Raw genomic sequence first — 19,164 nt, 5'->3', positions numbered from 1 at the left:
CATATTAAAAAGTGGAAGAAATAGAAATTATAATAACAAAATAGAGAGATTTAGACATTGATAACACATCGTATTATTGCATGTTTGGTGGTCCTCCAAGTAACTATCCTTTCTTCTTTAGGTATCCATATACCTAGGATTTTTTCACTGTTCAGAACTAATTGTCCTGTAAAGACACAAACAGAATACTTCTCTTTCCTTTAATGAGGTCTCCTTATGCATAGCAGACCTTGTAGATGAGCCGTCATCCTTCCTCCTCCTGAGACATTTTCTGTTCTGATCGAATCTTAACTAATTTAGATGGGACCCAAAGCTTTTATCCCACTTCTGACACCAGATATAATGATACTCGATGCTATATAGGGAAAACAATATATTTATTTACCAGAGAGAGAGAGAGAGAGAGTCGCACAGACCAGGAGTTAGAAGCATGGCTGGCTTCCAGGAGAAAAAAAGGAAGCCCCTTTTCCTTTCACTTCCTTTTATCTCTACCTTGACCCCGCCCTGATGGGCGGATAGCTTTGTGGGGTTCACTCCTACAGGCATTAGATAATTCCACCTTACCAACAGCCAAAAGAAAAAAGGGGTGGAATTCCAAACATAATTCCAACAACAACAACCATTCCAAATCAAAGAAGAAATTAATATCCCTCAATATTAATGATCTTAACTCATCCATAACAAGACACAGGCTAACAGAATGGATTCAAAGACAGAACCCATCTTTATGCTGCATACAAGAAACACATCTCAGCTCAAAGACATACATTACCTCAGAGTTAAAGGTTGAGAAAATATTTTCCAATCAAATGGACCCAAGAAACAAGTGGGGGTAGCAATCCTAATATCTAACAAATTAGAATTTAAAATAAAATCAATCAAAACAGATGAAGGAGGTCATTACATACTCATCACAGGAGAAATCCACCAAGATGAAGTTTCAATTCTGAACATCTATGCCCCAAATATAAAGGCATCCATGTTCATAAAAGAAACATTACTAAAACTCAAATCACATATAAAGCCCACTTATAGTGGGAGACTTCAACACCCCACTCTCACCACTAGACAGGAATACCAGACAGAAACTTAACAAAGAAGCAAAGGGGCTAACAGAAGTTATGGCACAATTGGGATTAACAGACATCTATAGAACATTCCATCCAAATATAAAATAATATACCTTCTTCTCAACACCACATGGAACCTTCTCAAGAATTGACCACATACTTGGCAACATATCAAACCTCAACAGGTAAAAAAATTGGAATAACTCCATGCATCTTATCAGACCACATGCGTTAAAATTAGAATTCAACAACAACACAAATCGCAGAAAACCTACAAACTCATAGAAATTGAATAATGCACAATTACACCATAAAAAAAGAAATTAAAGACTTCCTATAATTCAATGAGAATGAAGACACAACATACCCAAACCTATGGGACACTTTGAAAGCAGTGCTACGGGGGAAGTTCATAGCACTAAATGCCCACATGAAGAAACTGGAGAATAGTTACACTAGAGAATTAACAGTGCAGATGAAAGGTCTAGAACACAAAGAAGCAAACTCACCCAGGAGGAGTAGATGCTAGGAATAATCAAACTGAGGGCTGAAATCAATAAGGTAGAAACCAGAAAGAATCAATGCAACGAAGAGTTGGTTCTTTGAGAAAATCAAGATAGACAAACCTTTGCCCAAACTTACCAAACGGCAGAGTGTGAACATGCAAATTAACAAAATCAGAAACAAAAAGGGGGATATAACAACGGGCTCTGAGGAAATTCAGAGAATCATCAGGTCATACTTTGAAAAACCTGTACTCCACAAAATTCAAAAATTTAAAGGAAATGGACGACTTCCTGGATAGCTATCACTTGCCAAAATTAAATCAAGAACAGAGAAGCAGTTTAAATAGACCTATGACCCTTATGGAAATAGAAGCAGTCATCAAAAGTTTCCCAACCAAAAAAAGTCCAGGTCCAGATGGCCTCAGTGCAGACTTCTACCAGAAATTCAAAGAACAGCTTATACCAATTCTTCTCAAAGTATTCCACACAATAGAAGCAGAAGGGTCTTTGCCAAACTCTTTCTATGAGGCTTCAATAACCTTGATACCCAAGCCACACAAAGACACAACTAAGAAAGAGAACTTCAGACCAATATCCCTCATAAACATTGATGCAAAAATACTCAATAAAATACTGGCAAATTGGATCCAAGAACACTTCAAAACAATCATTCACCACAATCAAGTAGGCTTCATCCCAGGGATGCAGGGATAGTTCAAAATATGAAAATCCATCAATGTAATCCACCATATAAACAAGCTAAGAAACAAAAATCACATGATCATCTCACTAGATGCAGAAAAAGCCTTTGACAAAATCCAACACCCCTTCATGATAAAGGTCTTGGAGAGATTTTGGATAACAGGAACATACCCAAATATAATAAAAGCTATATACAGCAAACCAACAGCCAACATCAAACTAAATGGACAGAAACTCAACGCGATTCTGCTAAAATCAGGATCAAGACAAGGCTGTCCACTCTCTCCATACCTTTTCAGTATTGTACTTGAAGTTCTAGCTAGAGCAATATGACAACAAAAGGAGATCAAAGGGATACAAATTGGAAAGGAAGAGGTCAAACTTTCACTATTTGCAGATGATATGATAGTTTACATAAGTGACCCAAAAATTCTACCAGGGAACTTCTACAGCTGATAAACACTTTCAGCAAAGTGGCAGGATACAAGATCAACTCAAGAAAATCAGTAGCCCTACTATATACAGATGATAAAAAGGCTGAGAAAGAAATCAGAGAAACATCACCCTTTACAATTGCCACAAACAACATAAAATACCTTGGGGTAATGCTAACCAAACAAGTGAAAGACCTGTATCCCAAGAACTTTGAGTGTTTAAAGAAAGAAATTAAAGAAGACATCAGAAAATGGAAAGATCTCCCATGAACTTGGATAGGTATGATCAATGTAGTAAAAATGGCAATCCTGCCAAAAGCAATCTACAGATTCAATGCAATCCCCATTAAAATCCCAGCACAATTCTTCACAGACCTTGAAAGAACAATAATCAATTTTGTGTAGAAAAACAAAAGACCCAGGATAGCCAAAACAACATTCTTCATCAAAGCAACATCTGGAGGCATCACCATCCCTGACTTCAAGCTCTATCATAGAGCTGTAGTCCTGAAAACAGCTTGGTATTGGCACAAAAATAGACAGGTAGGCCAATGGAATCAAATTGAACACCCCGATATTAACCCATACATGCATGAACATCTGATCTTTGACAAAGAAGCTAAAGATATACAAGGAAAAAAAGAAAGCATCTTCAACAAATGGTGGCAGTATAACTCGATGCTAGCATGTAGAAGAATGAGGATAGATCCATGTCTAGCGCCATGCACAAAACTTAAGTCCAAATGGATCAAAGACCTCAACATAAGTCCAGCCACACTGAAACACGTAGAAGAGAAAGTGGGTGGTAACCTTGAACGAAGTGGTACAGGAGACCGCTTCCTGAATATAACACCAATAGCAGACAGTGAGGTCAACAATTAATACATGGGACCTCCTGAAACTGAGAAGCTTCTGTAAGGCAAAGGACACAGTCAGCAAGACAAAAAGGCAGCCCACAAAATGGGAAAAGATATTCACTAACCCCACATCTGACAGAAGGCTGATCTCCAGAATTTAGAAAGAACTCAAGAAGCAAGTCTCCAAAACACCAAAGGATCCAATCAAAAAATGTGGTACAGAACTAAATAGAGAATTCTCAATATAGGAGTCTAAAATGGCTGAGAGGCACTTGAGAAAGTGCTCAACATCCTTAGCCACCCGGGAAATGCAAATCAAACAATCCTGAGATACCATCTTACTCCTGTCAGAATGGCTAAAATCAAAAACACCAAGGACAGTTTATGCTGGAGAGGTTGTGGAGAAAGGGGAACACTCCTCCACTGCTGGTGGGAGTGCCAACTCATACAGCCACTTTGGAAATCAGTATGGAGATTCCCTAGAAAAATGGGAATAAGCCTACCACAAGAACCAGCAATTCCACTCTTAGGCATATGTCCAAAAGATGCATTCATACAACAAGGACATCTGTTCCACTATGGTCATAGCAGCATTATTTGTAATAGCCAGAACTTGGTAGCAACCTAGATGCCTCTCAGCTGAAGAGTGGGTAGAGAAAATGTGGTACATTTACACAATGAAATACTATTCAGTAGAAGAAAACAACGGAATCCTGAAATTTGCAGGCAAATGGATGACACTAGAAGAAACCATCCTGAGTGAGGTAACCCAGTCACAAAAAGAGAAACATGGTATGTACTCTCTCATACATGGATTTTAGACATAGATATGGGGAGTGCCAGCCCACAATCCCATGGCCAGAGAATTTGGGGAACAGAACCTTCACCCAATGGCTGATGGAAGCAGAGGCAGACTCCCACAGCTAAACACTGAGCTGAATTCAAGGAACCCAGTGACAGAGAGGGAGGATGATGACCAAAGGGGTTAAGACTGGGCTGGTTTAACCCCCAGAAACAGCTGACCTGACAAGGGTTAGCTCTTGAATCCCAGACTGATGGCTGGGAATCCAGCATGGGACTGATTAAGACCCCCTGAATGTGGGTGTCAGTGAGGAGGCCTAGGCAATCTATTGGGCCTTGGGTAGAAGATCAGTATTTATCCCTGGCATACAAATGGACTTTGGGTGCCCATCCCACAATGAGAGATGCACTCTCAACCTGGACTCTTGGGGGAGGGTCTAGGCCCTGCCCTGGATGAAATGACAGACTATGGGCACCCCCATGGAGGTCCCCACCCTCCCTGGGGAAATGAGGGGGGTATGGGGGGTTGTTGGGAGGGCATAGGAGGAGGGGAGGGAAAGGGAGAGGGACCTGGGATTGACATGTGAAGCAACCTTGTTTCTAATTTAAATTTAAAAATTAAAATTAAAAAAATAGATTCAGTGAAGGAAGGACAGAGAAGGAAGCCCACAGATGAGCCAGGCATAAAAAAAGAAAAAAGAAGAAGAAGAACAGAAACAATGTAGGCAGAGTTTTCTGTGTCCTGTGATCATCTCTGTTCTGCCAGCCCCTTCCTAAATAACCACTTAGAGACTTATTATTAATTATAAATGCTTGGCCAATAGCTTAGGCTTATTATTAGCTAGCTCCTACAACTAAACCCATTTCTATTGATCTATGTGCTGTCCTAAGGCTTGTGCCTTTTACTTTGCCTGCATATCCTACTTCCTTTCTGGCTGACTGGCAACTCCTCTGACTCCACCCTTCTTCCCAGCATTCTCTCTGCCCCCAAAATACTGCCTGACCATCAGCCAATCAGCTTTTCATTAACAATGAGAGCAATACATATTTGCAGTGTACAAATACTGTTCCACAGCAAAACAAGCTGACCACACATTTTTAATCCCATCACTCAGGAAGCCGAAGCAAGTAACTAATGTGCACCCCTAAAACCTGAAGGAATGCCCAAATGAAGAAATATAAAACTTTTCAGCAATATAAACTCATCTATTAATGTTCCCTAAGCGTTCCTTTTTTGTTAAAATATCAGTACTCTAATCAACGGCTATCACCAGGAAGCATCAGACACTTGGAAAAACTTGGCTCTGGCCTCCTTTGTAACCAGCCAACTTCATTATGCTTTCAGTCTAATAATTATAGATCTTATTAGCAAAGATGGGTTTAATAACATAAAAACAATAGACACTACAAATTGCATGCTCTCCTAAGGGCGTAGACTTTCACACATCTCACATACCAATATGTAAAACATGATTTTTGTTTGTTTAAACTCAGGCAACTGGAGTTTCTAAATACAGTGAAAGTCTGCAATTTCATAGTGATGTGAGCTGTACCTTCTGAGCTTGGGGAGATGAAACGGTTTATCATAAGGGAGTCATTGCATTCCTTTCATCCTTGTACACAAGTCAGTCTGTGGATAACCAACACAGAAATACATTTAAGAATTCCCAGGCAGTAATCTACCTTTTATTTTTTTTACTATTACGAGGGTAACTGTGTTCGTTCTAGAAACACACACAAAAAGAAAGTTAAAAAAATTAGAAATCACTTAGAATCGCAAAGTCTAAAAGAATTCAACTTGTTAGTACTTCGTTTTCTTTTTCAATTTTATATTACATTCCTTCAGTGTGTGTGTGTGTGTGTGTGTGTGTGTGTGTGTGTGTGTGTGTGTTGAGAAAGAACATGTCTGCACACTCCACAGCATGGTGTGGCCTGGAGGTCAGAGGACAGCCTGCCAGAGTTAGTCCCCTCCTCCTACCATGTGAGGCTCAGGGATGGAACTTATGTTTTCAGGCTCGGTGACAGGTGCCTTTGCCAACACTATATTTCACTGAACTCATAATTGTTAATAATTTAGTTTATTTTATTCCACTCTTTTTATAAGCATATTTCGCAGAGTTGAGATAGTTTTGTACCACTGGTATACACCATTTTTCATTAATGTAAACCTGTGTAATTGGAGCACATTTGCTTTTATTCAAATTTTTGTAAATGTATTTTTAATAGATGTCTTCCACATTACGAGTTCCTGTCAGTTATTTCGTCATTCCTTATTGGTGGATATTTGGATACCTCATTTTCCCCCCATTATCAGAAATGCCTGCCTCCTTGTGTAGGCCTGGAAACCCAGCTACTATGGAAGTTGAGGCAACACACACACACACACACTCACACACACTCACACACACACTCACACACACTCACACACACAGACACACACTCACACACTCACACACACTCACACACACTCACACACTCACACACTTACTCACACACTCACACACACACTCACACACTCACACACACACATTCAAGGTCAGCCTGAGCAACTTGGTGAAATCCTGTCTCAAACTAAAATAAGATTGGAGGATATAGACCAGTGGTGGAGCTCTTGTCTAGCATCTTCTTGTCCTGGGTCCAAAGCTCAGGACTACATAAACAACAAAACAAGAAGTCTAGGGGAATTGGTCAGTGGTTAAGAGTTTGCAGTGATAGCTTAAGGATCAGAGTTCAAATCTCTAGGACCTAAGTAAATGTCAGCTGGGCCTGACAGCCTGCCTGTAATTCCAGCCTCCTTGGAAACTGGAAAACAGGGATTCCCAGAACAATCTGGATAGCAAGACTGACCACATCAGTGAGCCCTGTGTTTGATTAAGAATCCCTGCTTCAATTCATAAAGCAGAAGAGTGATCCAAACTGATGCTGACATTAACCTCAGTCCTCCACATTCAGACAGGTTAACACACACATATGTGCAGCCCCACACATGTGCACCTACACACATGCAAACATGCATATACATGCCTACATACAACACACACACACACACACACACACACACACACGGAATTGGAAAAGAAAGGGAAAGAAACATGAGACAAATATTTATCTCCATTTACACTGTAAACTTGGGCCCAGGCCTATGAAGCTGACAGGGAGAATGGCTTCCTGTTAACTGAGGCCAGGTCTCTGAGGTATCTGAAGAATTCATCCTACAGAACTACAAAGCTGAATAATCCAAGTGCATTTAGAGCTCTTAGCACATACTGACAAATGGCTTTTCCAGAAGCCATCCCAGGTCATAGTCTACTACTAACACAGGACCAAGGTACCACTTCACTGTGCCTTGAGCAATACCGTGTATGCATATTTTAGGATAAAACTACCTGCATATATTATTTTGGTTTATGTTAGTAGGCTACTCGTGAGTTTGAACACACTCCCCAGACATGATAACTCTTGATGTAAGATGTATACAAAATAAATCTCTGCAGAAAACTTACTTCCCTCTGAATCGACATGGTGACTAACAGAGAGCTACTTTTTAATATTCAATCATGGCTTCGATTCTTGAGCCAATAATGATTGATCTTTTGCTTTGTGGTGATGGTAGGGTTAAGGTTTATTGATTTTATCTTGTGTGTTTGAGTGTCTTGCCTGCATACATTGTACCTCCTGCATGTCTGCTGCCTGTGGAGATCAGGGGAAGGCATTGGAACCCCTGGATCTGCAGTTGCAGGATGCTGTCAGCTGCTATGTGGGTGCTGGAATTGAACCTGAGTCACAGCAACAGGAGCTCTTAACCATGGGGCCACCTCTCCAGCCCCAGTGGTGGCTTTTGATAGTAGTTTTGTTGCCATTCTTCATTTTCTCTTCTTTTTCAGGCATGGGTTTGCCATCCTCCACATCCCTAGTGCTGGGTTTGCAGGGTGTACCGCCACACTCAGGAGCTTAGGAAATACGTAACACCCGGGGCTCAGCCAAATGCACCATTGGATTAAAGGTGTTTTCCACAAGCTCGGCACCTTGATTCCGTCATCCCTGGGACTCACACATTAGAAGGGGATAAGAAAGGACTACTGAAATTTGTTCTCTGATGACACATGAACACGCACACATAGATAGGTAGACAGACAGACAGACAGATGGACAGACAGACAGACAGACAGACAGATGGTTTTTCAAAGGAAGCATGGGAAATAAATAAATAAATAATAGATTAGCTAGTGGGTTTCTGAGAATGTAGAACTAGAGAAAAGAATTTGCACTTTTACAACCGGGAGACTTTTCCTCATCGATTTCTCTGTGCATTTCCCGAGCTTCAGAACTAGATAGGACATTAACAGCAGCTTGATTTTCCATTCTAGCATTCTTCTTTACAAGTGCCATTTGCTTGCTCAAAGTTGCCTCCTTAAAGGGCAGCAGTTTATTTTTAACATTCAAATTACGTAAAGTTTCATGTGATTTCCTTTGAATTTTCAATACACGCTAATGGAAGACAGATGTGGATAAGAAAACACAGGCAACAAAAGCAAAAATGCCCAGCCACACTTTAGTCCATAGAATGCAGGGGTCCAGCGCAACTGCTGCTTCACCCCTAGAGGTCAACAGCATGTCCTCCAGACTCGGGCACGCCCTGCACTGTGATCTACACAGCTTCTCTTTTAAGCACACAATGGTGCTACCAATTACACATTGTTATCCGCATTCTGCAGATGAAGAGACTAGAGATCCAAGAGGCCAGAGCCGGGATTCCCTATCTTCTTCTTGTTCCAGAATCTGGGCGTGCTCGTTAATAGTTTTGCTCATTTATTTTGATGTGTGTGTTGGTGGGGGAGCTCGCTTGTGGAGGACAGGAGGTGACTTTTGGGATATTGTCTGGGTGGCAAGCACCTTCCTCTACTGAGCAGCCTCACCGTGCCACTATACATTTTCTTTCCAACAAAATACATGCACGAAGAATGTCTGGAAATATACCACATCCAAAACAGAACAAGCCCCACTTCACTCACCAGCCTTACTCAAGCCTTCAAAACCCCCACATGTGTGTCTGCTGACCTAGCCCAACACTCTCCAGAATTTCACGTTACCAACTCACTTGTTCTCCTTTGTAATTTTGCTTGATGTGTCTGTGTGATTGTTTTAATGTTGTCTGTTTCATATGGTTTGGAAACCCCATTGCCTTTCTCAGAAATCTCTCTCCATCGTAAATTAATCCCAGACCTACGCCGTACCTCGATCTAGAATTTTAAGAGCAACATGAGTGCACCAGGTTCATAGTTTAAGGTAGGATTGTGATGGGGCTCAGAGTGCAATGACAAAATATGGTACCTTAGTGTTAAAAAGGAGCAGGAATGGTTGAATCCGAAGTGTCCTCTATAGACTCATGGTTTGAATGCTCAACCCCTAAATGATGGTGTGTTTAGAGAGGTGAAAACTTAAGGGGTGGGGACCATTAGAAAAATATGTCACCAGGGTTATTGATCCCTGGTAGCGCGCGCGCGCGCTTGTGTGTGTGTGTGTGTGTGTGTGTGTGTGTGTGTGTGTGTGTAGAAAGGGGGGGGGTGCTCACCATATAACCCTGAACTTGTCATGCTTTGCCATGTTGACCACGCTGGACTTGAACTCATAGACCTCTGCTTGCCTCAACCTTTCCAACAGTCCATGTATATTCTCATGAGCTGCCTCTGTGATGTAAGCATCTCCTCTACTCCTGGTACATGATGTTCTGCCCGAGCATTTGGTGCTACAACGGGGACCAGTAGCTATGGACTGGACCCTTTGACACTATGAGGCGAAATAAACCCTCCTCCCTTATTTCATGCAGGCGTTTGGTCACAGCAATGATAAAGCAACTAATATGTGCAGGAATTCTCCCCCTGCCCCCTACTTCCTTGAAGCAGGTCTCAAGCCCCTCATTTTCTAGGTGCCCTTCTTAGCCTGGAGGAAAAGAACACCCTTCTCTCTAAAGACCCAGGGCCACCGAGAAAAGTCTGAGTCCCTCCAGCCTACCACCATCAGATCACACCCTTTTGATCAATCTTATTTATGCACAAGAGCTCATAAGATTAGAGTATCCCAGTGCCTGGGAGGTGGCTCAGTGAATAAAGTGATTAATGAGCAAGACTGAAGATCTGAGTTCAGATCTCCTGTGTCTGTAACCGGAGGATTATAGCAGGAGCTCAGTGGTCAGCTGGTTGGGACTAACAGGAGCTCAGTGGTCAGCTAGTTAGGACTAACCAGCAAGTTCTGGGTTTGGTGAAGAGATCCTGTCTCAAGAAACTGAAGTGTAACATGACAGACGATATTCAGAGCTGACTTCACACACATACACACTCACACACACTCACTCACACACTCACTTACACACAATCACACACACAATCACACACACTCACACATACCACACACTCACACACACTCACGCACACACCACACACTCACACACTCACTCACACACAATCACACATACTCACACACACTCACACACACCACACACACTCATACACCACACACTCACACATACACACTCTCACACACTCACACACACTCATACACTCACACACTCACACACACTCGAGTGTACATAAACGCAGCTTCTGTCATTCTTTGAACCTTTGTTTCTGGCCTCCCATGTTACATAAAGCTTATTTCAAATAAATTTGTTATGCTGTCCTCTTGTTAATCTTCTTTTGTCATAACTCTCAGCTGTGAATTTAGTGATGGGCGAGGAAAGAAATCTCTTCCTCTACAATTGTCAAACGGGGTGAAGAAAAACATGCATGTCCTGTACAACATTTGGGGTGTGATTAAAGAGTGTCTGCTCTTCGCTGAAAGCCAAGTGTAAGTGGGCACCCTGCCTTTTATCCGCCTCCCCTCTTCTGAGAACATCATTACAACCCTTGATACCAGAGCACTAGCTGTCAACAGCCCTGGAAGGTGATTAGTGATTTTGTGATATTTTCTCCGCTGTCGGGTTCACTGCGTGATTTTGAACTTGGCCAGCTGTAGTTTTCCTCTTTCCAAGACAAGGAACATAGAGACTTCCTTAAAAGATGTAAGCGCTTTAGGAGGATGTAGTGTACCCCCAGCACCGGAGAAGCTGAGGGGAAAGAAGTCCCACCAGGTCAAGGACAGCTTGGGTTACAGAGTGTAAAGCCAGCCTGAGCTATGGAGTAAGACTCTGTCTCAAAAACAAAAACAAACAGTAGTTAATGACATACGTACACAGCCTCATCTGTTATAACCGAATAGCTTGCATATAGACTTGATAGGCCAAGAAGTAGCATAATCCACAAATCAGTTATAGACGCAGGCGAATCTGGAGAACCCCTAAAAATCCAAGCAGCGTTTCATCCCCAGTGTCTGCTTCTGAAGTGTAGAACCAGGAACTGTGTGTGCGGGCAGAGCTAGGAATCTCACTTCCCGTGTTTTGGTTGCGAGCCTAACCTTTAATGGCTGAGCCATCTCTCCCTCCAGCCCGAATCTAGCGGCATTTCATGTTTGGAATGTAGCTCTGCTTTATATTTTAAAATTACTGAGTAAAGGGAAAACAACAGGCCTTAAAAAGAATTTTAAAAATAAGGTGGTGGTTGTATTTCTCTCACAGGATTGAGAATAAAACTGAACGTGTCAGAATTCTAGAAGAATCCCCGAGTTGGTATCAGGTCTGTCAAACAGAGTTGCAATCTCTTGCTGTCCTGGCAGAAACTGACCCACAGAAATTTCCCCTGGCGTTTCTGATAGGTCATTCAGTCTTTTCCCCAGCCAGTGGCTGTGTATTCTTTTTAATTCCATGCTCAGAAGAGTACACTGCCACTGGAAAACTTTAACATACATTTTTCTTTTTTATTTGATTTTATAGTTTTTGTAGCCATGATAAATTCAGGTTATAGAATTTAATTACAAAAAGGAAAACTCCCGGATATCTGCAGCAGAGTCGTATTTTGATCACGACAGCAGCGCGCCCCTCCCTCTGCCTCACAAATGAGGAACTCTTCCCACCAGCTTGGAGTGAGGAACTGCAGCAACAGCCAGCCCGTCGCCAGCAGCTGGTGACAGTGTCCTTTGGCAGCTGGCGTGAGCTGCAGCGCCCCCTGGAGGTCGCTAGATACGTAATGAAGTGTCGAGACTGCATCCTGGGCACGGGGGTCTCAGACTGCTGAGGTCTGCCCTCTGGTGGCAATAGAGGCTAATTACACTTCAAAACAAACTTTCGTTGAGTACAAGAAACAACTCACAAGTGGGCAGGAGACCAAGTCTCTGCTTTTTTGTATTTCTGCACTCTAATCCCATGGTTCCTTAGATATAAGAAACATGAAAACAGTACACACAGATGCAATTGCATTCAAGTCTTGCCTTACGAAATTTTTGGTTCAAATTTGAGTTTTATGAAGTGAAGAGATAAAATGGGAATTTTCTTTCAATATCCTATGTTATTACCAAAATATTTTGGAAATCTGTACTCATTTGTTTCACCCTTAGTTCTAGAAACTGCTGTTCCCCCCACCCCAACCCCTCCAGACAACCCTACAATTGCCTATCTACAGAATTATCTTCAGTTGAAGTAAATATTCAAGATCGCCAGAAGGTGCCAGTGATCAGACAGGACAGTCAGGTAGATAGATTTGTCCACTAGACTTCTGTACCATATACATAACAGGAATTCAATAGGAAAAACCAGAAAATACAAAGCTCAGGGGCAATTGACAGGGCCTGGAACACACATTTTCTGCCATAAAGGGCAGTAAAATATTCCTTTGTCATACAGGATCACAAGGTGCCTGGTAAGACACAGATTTCCTAACAGGATGGTGATGGGTTGGGGACAGAAGAGGAGGGAGAACTCCAGGGAATTTATGGCTGTCATGCTAAGAGAGTGTCTCGGAAAATCTCTATGGAGGGTACTCAAAGAGATGAGAGTTTTAAGCAGTCCACACAGCTATGGATGTGACCCAACGCTACGTTGTAAACTTATTTAAATCCATGTTGTAACATGAGTAGCAAAAACCTAGAGACAGATATTGGGTTCAAACTGAAGATCAGAAAAGCAAAGAGGCCAGGCACTAGAGAGTTCTCTCCTCTACCAACGTTCAGACCGAAGTGTCCTCTGCTTCCATCTCCAAACTGCACTGCTCCTCAGACTGCCTGAGTTCCTGTCTCCTCCCACCTTATATTCCTCTCTTGGCCCAGCCATACCACTCCTGTCTCCACCTCTCTAGTGCTGGGATTAAAGGTGTGAGCTCTGTTTCTCTTTTTAGACTGATTTACCCTCTTATAGCTCAGGGTGGCCTTGAACTCACAGAGATCCATCTGCCTCTGTCTCCTGAATGCTGGTTAGAGGTGTGTATCACCACTGCCTGGACTGTAGGGCTGTGGCTAGCTTTGCACTCCGATCTTCAGGAAACTTTATTCGTTAGATCATGAACAAAGTATCGTTGTTGTTTTCATTCAATTGTGACGTTCTCAAACAAGGACTTTGTAGATGCCTGTGTCATGTCCCAGTGTCAAAAGGTTAGACATATGTGGTGGAGGTAGAGAAGGGGGTTATAAAACTAATTGTAAGGATAAGCCTGTGTGACTGAAGAATAAACAAGTGCCCTGCATTGTTCTCAGTGTAGACAGGGAAACACTTCTCTGTAGTAACAGGGTGAAAACGACATCCAAAAGATTCTGATAATTTAGACTTCCTTAAGCTGTTTTAGAGTTCCAGGGAAACTTTTCAAATATATTTCATGATGATGAGGACACAGAGAAATTGAAGCCTGATGCATTGCTAATGGAATTATGAAATGTTGCAAGTACCATGGAAATCATTTTGGCATTACCTCAAAAAGTTGGACATAGAATTACTATAAGCCCCAGCAATTTATTCTTCAGTACACACGCCCCCCCAAAGAAATGAAAAAACGTGTTCATAGACAAAAGCCTGTACATGAACTCTCATAATAGCGCTAGACACAACAGCTAAAGATAACAACAAACCAAATGTATAAGAATGTCTTTCCATCCGGGAGCCTTCATCCTGTGACTGATGGAAGCAGAGGCAAACACACAACTAATCACTGAACTGAACCCAAGGAACCCAGTGACAGAGAGGAGTGATGAGCAAATTGGCAAAGAATGGGCTGGCAAAACCAGCAGAGACAGCTGATCTGAACAGGGGAGAGCTCTTGGACCCCAGACCCACAGTGGGGAGGCCAGCATGGGACTGATCTGGACCCCCCCAAATATGAGTGTCAGTGAGAAGGCCTGGGCAACCTATGGGGCCCTGAGCTGTGGATCAGTGTCTATCCCTGGTATACAAACTGTCTTCATGTGCCTATAGCACAAAGAGAGATGCTCTCTCAGCCTGGACTCTTAGGGGAGTGCCTTGACCCTACCAAGAGTAAAATGACAGACTCTAGATATCCCCTATGTGGAAGGATTTGGCAATAGGGTGGGAGGGAGGGGGGGAAGGGGAGTGCGGGAAGAGGGGAAGGAGAGGGAACTGGGATTGACATGTAAAACAAGCTATTTAAAATTAAAATAAAAAATGTTAAAAAAAAAAAGAATGTCTTTCCAGGGTTGGAGAGATGGCTCAGAGGTTAAGAGCTTTGGATGTTCTTCTGGAGGTCCTGAGTTCAATTCCCAGCAACCACATGGTGACTCACAACCATCTATAATGAGATCCGGTGTCCTCTTCTGGCGGGCAGGCATACATGTAGGCAGAACACTGTATACATGATAAATAAATAAATCTTTTTTTAAAAAAGAACGTCTGTCCAATGGGATATCACTGAACCAAAGGGGAAAAAAGCGCTGATGTGTGCTACAAGGCAAAAGAAGTCAGACATAAAATATTATATGTTGCGTGATTTTTATTTATGGGAAATATCAAAAATGGGCAAGTCTATAAAGAAAGAGATTAGTGGTTTCCAGGACCTAGAAGCAGCCTAATGTATGCAGGCATCTTTGGGGGACAGTGAAGTACTTTGGGACTAAACAGTAGATGGTTGCACATCTCTTTGACTGTGCTAAATGCCACCCAATTTTACACGTTTGCGCGCACACGCGCGTGTGTGTGTGTGTGTGTGTGTGTGTGTGTGTGGTTTTATGCTCTGCAGCTTTTACAACAATGATACATTAAATTTTAAAATGACTTTAAAATCCCTTTAATGACCAGTAACTTTAGAAATGACTTCTAGCTGAAGAGGAAATGAAAAAGAACATTGCAGTTTGAACAACGTTCACTTTAGTCAGTGTAATGTAAAGGTTTGTTTTTCCTGAGTTAGCTGCACTTAAATTGTGTTCAACCTTTAATGGTTTTTTCCCAACATTTAATGTTATGAATATTCCTGCAACGTGTTAATGTGGCTGATGGTTATAGTTGTGAAGACAAAAAAGCTTTAGTGAAAGGCTTAAATAAAAGAAGATAGTCTCACTGGGTGAGGTACCCTGGCTTTGTGTGCCACGTCTAATTAAGAGAAACTTTCTTTAGGCTGCGGAACTGGTTCTGGGGATAAAGCACGTCTTCACGGGCATAGAGACCTGAGATTAGCCCCCCCTAAGAAATCGTAGTCAGATGTGGTGGCACACGCCTTTAATCCCAGAATGCAGGAGAGAAGACAGGTAGATCTATATGAATTCAAAGCAAGCTTGGGCTATAGCAAGTTCACGGCTAGCCAAGGCTATGTAGGGAGACCCTGTCTCAAAAAACAGAAGTGAGACATTGCGCACATTTTAATGCTTGGAACTCTGGGTTGTTTTTTAAAAGAATATAAATATTTAAGAATATTTTGGGCATTGGTGGTGCACGGCTTTAATCCCAGAACTTGTGAGGCAGAGGCAGGTAGATCTCTGTGAGTTCTAGGCCAGCCTGGTCTACAAAGCCAGTGCCAGGATAGGCTTCAAAGCTACACAAAGAAACACTGTCTCAAAAAAAAACAGAATAAAAGAATATTTAGGTAATAATTATCACAGTTGATTAGCCTTAAGATATTGACTATGTGGCATCACTGTCATATCCTGTGTAGACAGACATGCTGTCACTTGGGACAGAGTTCTTTTATATCACTAGGTTTTTCATTTCACATTTATTGAGATAGCTTTTAAAGGGTTTTGTAAAAAAGATATTTTATACTGCTTACATATGCATATAAAAAAGCAAAATATCAAATCTCTTCTACGTTCAGAATCCAATTTTTCAGGATTTTTTTTATATGATAGTCATTAATTTCCATGTTTTTAAGTCAAGAATGGCCCAGCTTACTTGGGTGGGTGCTTGACTGACATACATGAGGCCCTGGGTTTGATTTCCATCACTGCATGAAGTCAGGTGTGTGGAGCACACTTATAATTCCAGCACCCAGGAGGTGGGGGCAAAAAGATCAAGAATTCAAGATCATTCTTAACTATATCACAAGTTCAAGGGCAGCCTAGGATACTCGAGGCCCTATTTTAAAAAGAAAATAAATGGAATCAAGATAGTTTCTAAAAGACTGTCCCAGGGCGTGCTTAGACAGCACAGATACTAAAATTGGAACTACAGAAAAATTAGCATGGCCCCTGCTCAAGGAGGACATGCAAATCCATGAGGCATTCCATCTTTCTCGGAAAAGAACGTTGGCATTGCCCATTTCTTTCTTTAAAAAACAAAAATAAAAAACTCGATGTAAAATACAACGTCTCAGGAGTTGGAAAGATGGCTCAGCAGTTAAGGGCATTTGGTATGCTTCCAGAGGACCCGGGTTCAACACCCAGAACATACATGGGACTCACATCTGTCTGTAACCCCAGTCCCAGGGGATCCCAACACCACCTCTCTGGCTTCTGAGGGCACTGCATCGGTGTGGTACACAGACACACATGCAGGCAAAGCACCCAAACACACTGAGTTATGTGGTGATGTTTGTTTATGATCTAACAAATAAAGCTTGCCTGAAGATCAGAGGGCAGAGCTAGCCACACTAGTCAGCCATAGAGGGGGGGGGGGCACACACCTTTAATCCCAGCACACGGGAGACAGAGGCAGACAGATCTGTGTGAGTACAAGGCCACACCCTGGGCTACACGAGATTCAATCTGTCTAAAAGAGAGACAGAGCTCATACAAAAGTGATTGCAGCACTTGGAATGACACGCCTTTAATCCCAGCACTAAGGAGATGGAGACAGCAATGATATGGCTGGGCAGAGAGAGGACTGTATGGCAGGAGGAGAAAAGAGAGAGATACAGTCTAGGCAGAAGGCCGTCTGAGGAGCAGCGCAGTCTGAGGCAGCCGTCTGAGGAGCAGCGCAGTCTGAGGCAGCCGTCTGAGGAGCAGCGCAGTCTGAGGCAGCCGTCTGAGGAGCAGCGCAGTCTGAGGCAGCCGTCTGAGGAGCAGCGCAGTCTGAGGCAGCCGTCTGAGGAGCAGCGCAGTCTGAGGCAGCCGTCTGAGGAGCAGCGCAGTCTGAGGCAGCAGTCTGAAACAGTCAGTCTGAGGCGGCAGTCTGAGGACAGGATCCCCCCTGTAGTCTGAGCATTGGTAGAGGTAAGAACTCTTTGATGGCTGGCAGCTTAGCTTCTCTGATCTTCAACATTAACCCCAATATCGGTCTCTGGGTTTTTATTACTAAGAACAATTAGAATTAATGCTACAAAGTTAAATTAAAAGGTTGTTGCACTCTTGTCTATGGGGTGGTTTCCCCAGGCATTTGACTTCTTAAAAATTATTTTACTATTGTATGTGGATTGTCTGTGTTTGTCTGCATGTATGTCTGTACACCACATGCATGCCTGGTGCCTGCCAATAAAAAAAGAAGACATCAGATCTCCTGGAACTGAAGTTTCAGATAGTTGTGAGCACTCTGTGGCTGCTGGGAATCATACCCAGGTCCTTTGGAAGAGCAGACAGTGTTCTTAACCACTGAACCACCTCTCTGGCCCAGTTTAATGTTTTTTGATGTATATGTGAAGGCAATAACTGCCACATCATGAAAGCTGCCTGACCTCAGTGACAGTCATTGGGATGCTGACTGCAGTGACATCAACATTAAAAACATTTTGTTAATGATTTTGTGAAATGTTTGCCATGAGTTTTGAATATTTGATTCCCATGTGGTTTGGGAAATTTGAGGTGAGACCTAGCTGGAAGAAGTCAAGCTCTGGGGCCCAGGCCTTAGGGTGTATGGTCTAGATGTTATCTGTCCTTTCTGCTTCCTGTTCTGACAAATGTTCACAGGTGGAGACATAGCAGCATGATCCCCTACCCCCACCTGTTTCCCACCACTGGGAACCTATAGTCTCTCAAAGCATGAGCCAAACATTGTATCACAGTTTCCTCTGATATTGAAACATCTTATTCAGCAGGGAAGCTCCTTAAGCAGGAAGGTAAACAAAAAAGCTCTAGGAAGTCCCTGAAACTGACCAGATTTACTAGGTTTGTGAAAGGAAACTGACCCATAATTACCCTCAGGAATAAGGTGTTTGAGGAGAAAGGGCATTGAGGCCATGATTGGGCTGCAAGGTGGGAGTCGAAGCATTAGAAAAAAAAAGATACTTTACATATAAAACAACTCCATGGCCTTAAAGGGAAGGAGAGACTTTCTCTTAAAACCTAGAGAGAAACTTCATTATGGGTAAGAATAATGATGGGGCAGGAGAGGGTGGATGTGCCATGAGAAAGAGTGGTTTGGAGGTTGGAGGTGGGGATAAGGGGAGTGCCTTCAGAGAAGCCCTTGGAACAAAAAAAAAACCTAGTTTTTTTATGTACAATTTTTTTATTAATTTATTTTTTTATATTCCAATCCCAGTACCTCCTCCCTCCTCTCTTCCTG

The 19,164-nt window shown here is 42.4% G+C and overlaps 1 pseudogene; it reads left to right on the top strand.

Annotated features, from left to right (window-relative positions):
• The first annotated feature begins 16,861 nt into the window (after positions 1–16,861).
• Positions 16,862–16,961, top strand: LOC121143836 (annotated as a pseudogene).
• Positions 16,962–19,164: the final 2,203 nt, after the last annotated feature.

This window comes from Mesocricetus auratus, unplaced genomic scaffold, assembly GCF_017639785.1.
Source record: "Mesocricetus auratus isolate SY011 unplaced genomic scaffold, BCM_Maur_2.0 Super-Scaffold_100013, whole genome shotgun sequence".
NCBI lineage: Eukaryota > Metazoa > Chordata > Mammalia > Rodentia > Cricetidae > Mesocricetus > Mesocricetus auratus.
The sequence above is the reverse complement of the archived record's forward strand: the minus strand, read 5'-3'. Positions and strand labels throughout refer to the sequence as shown.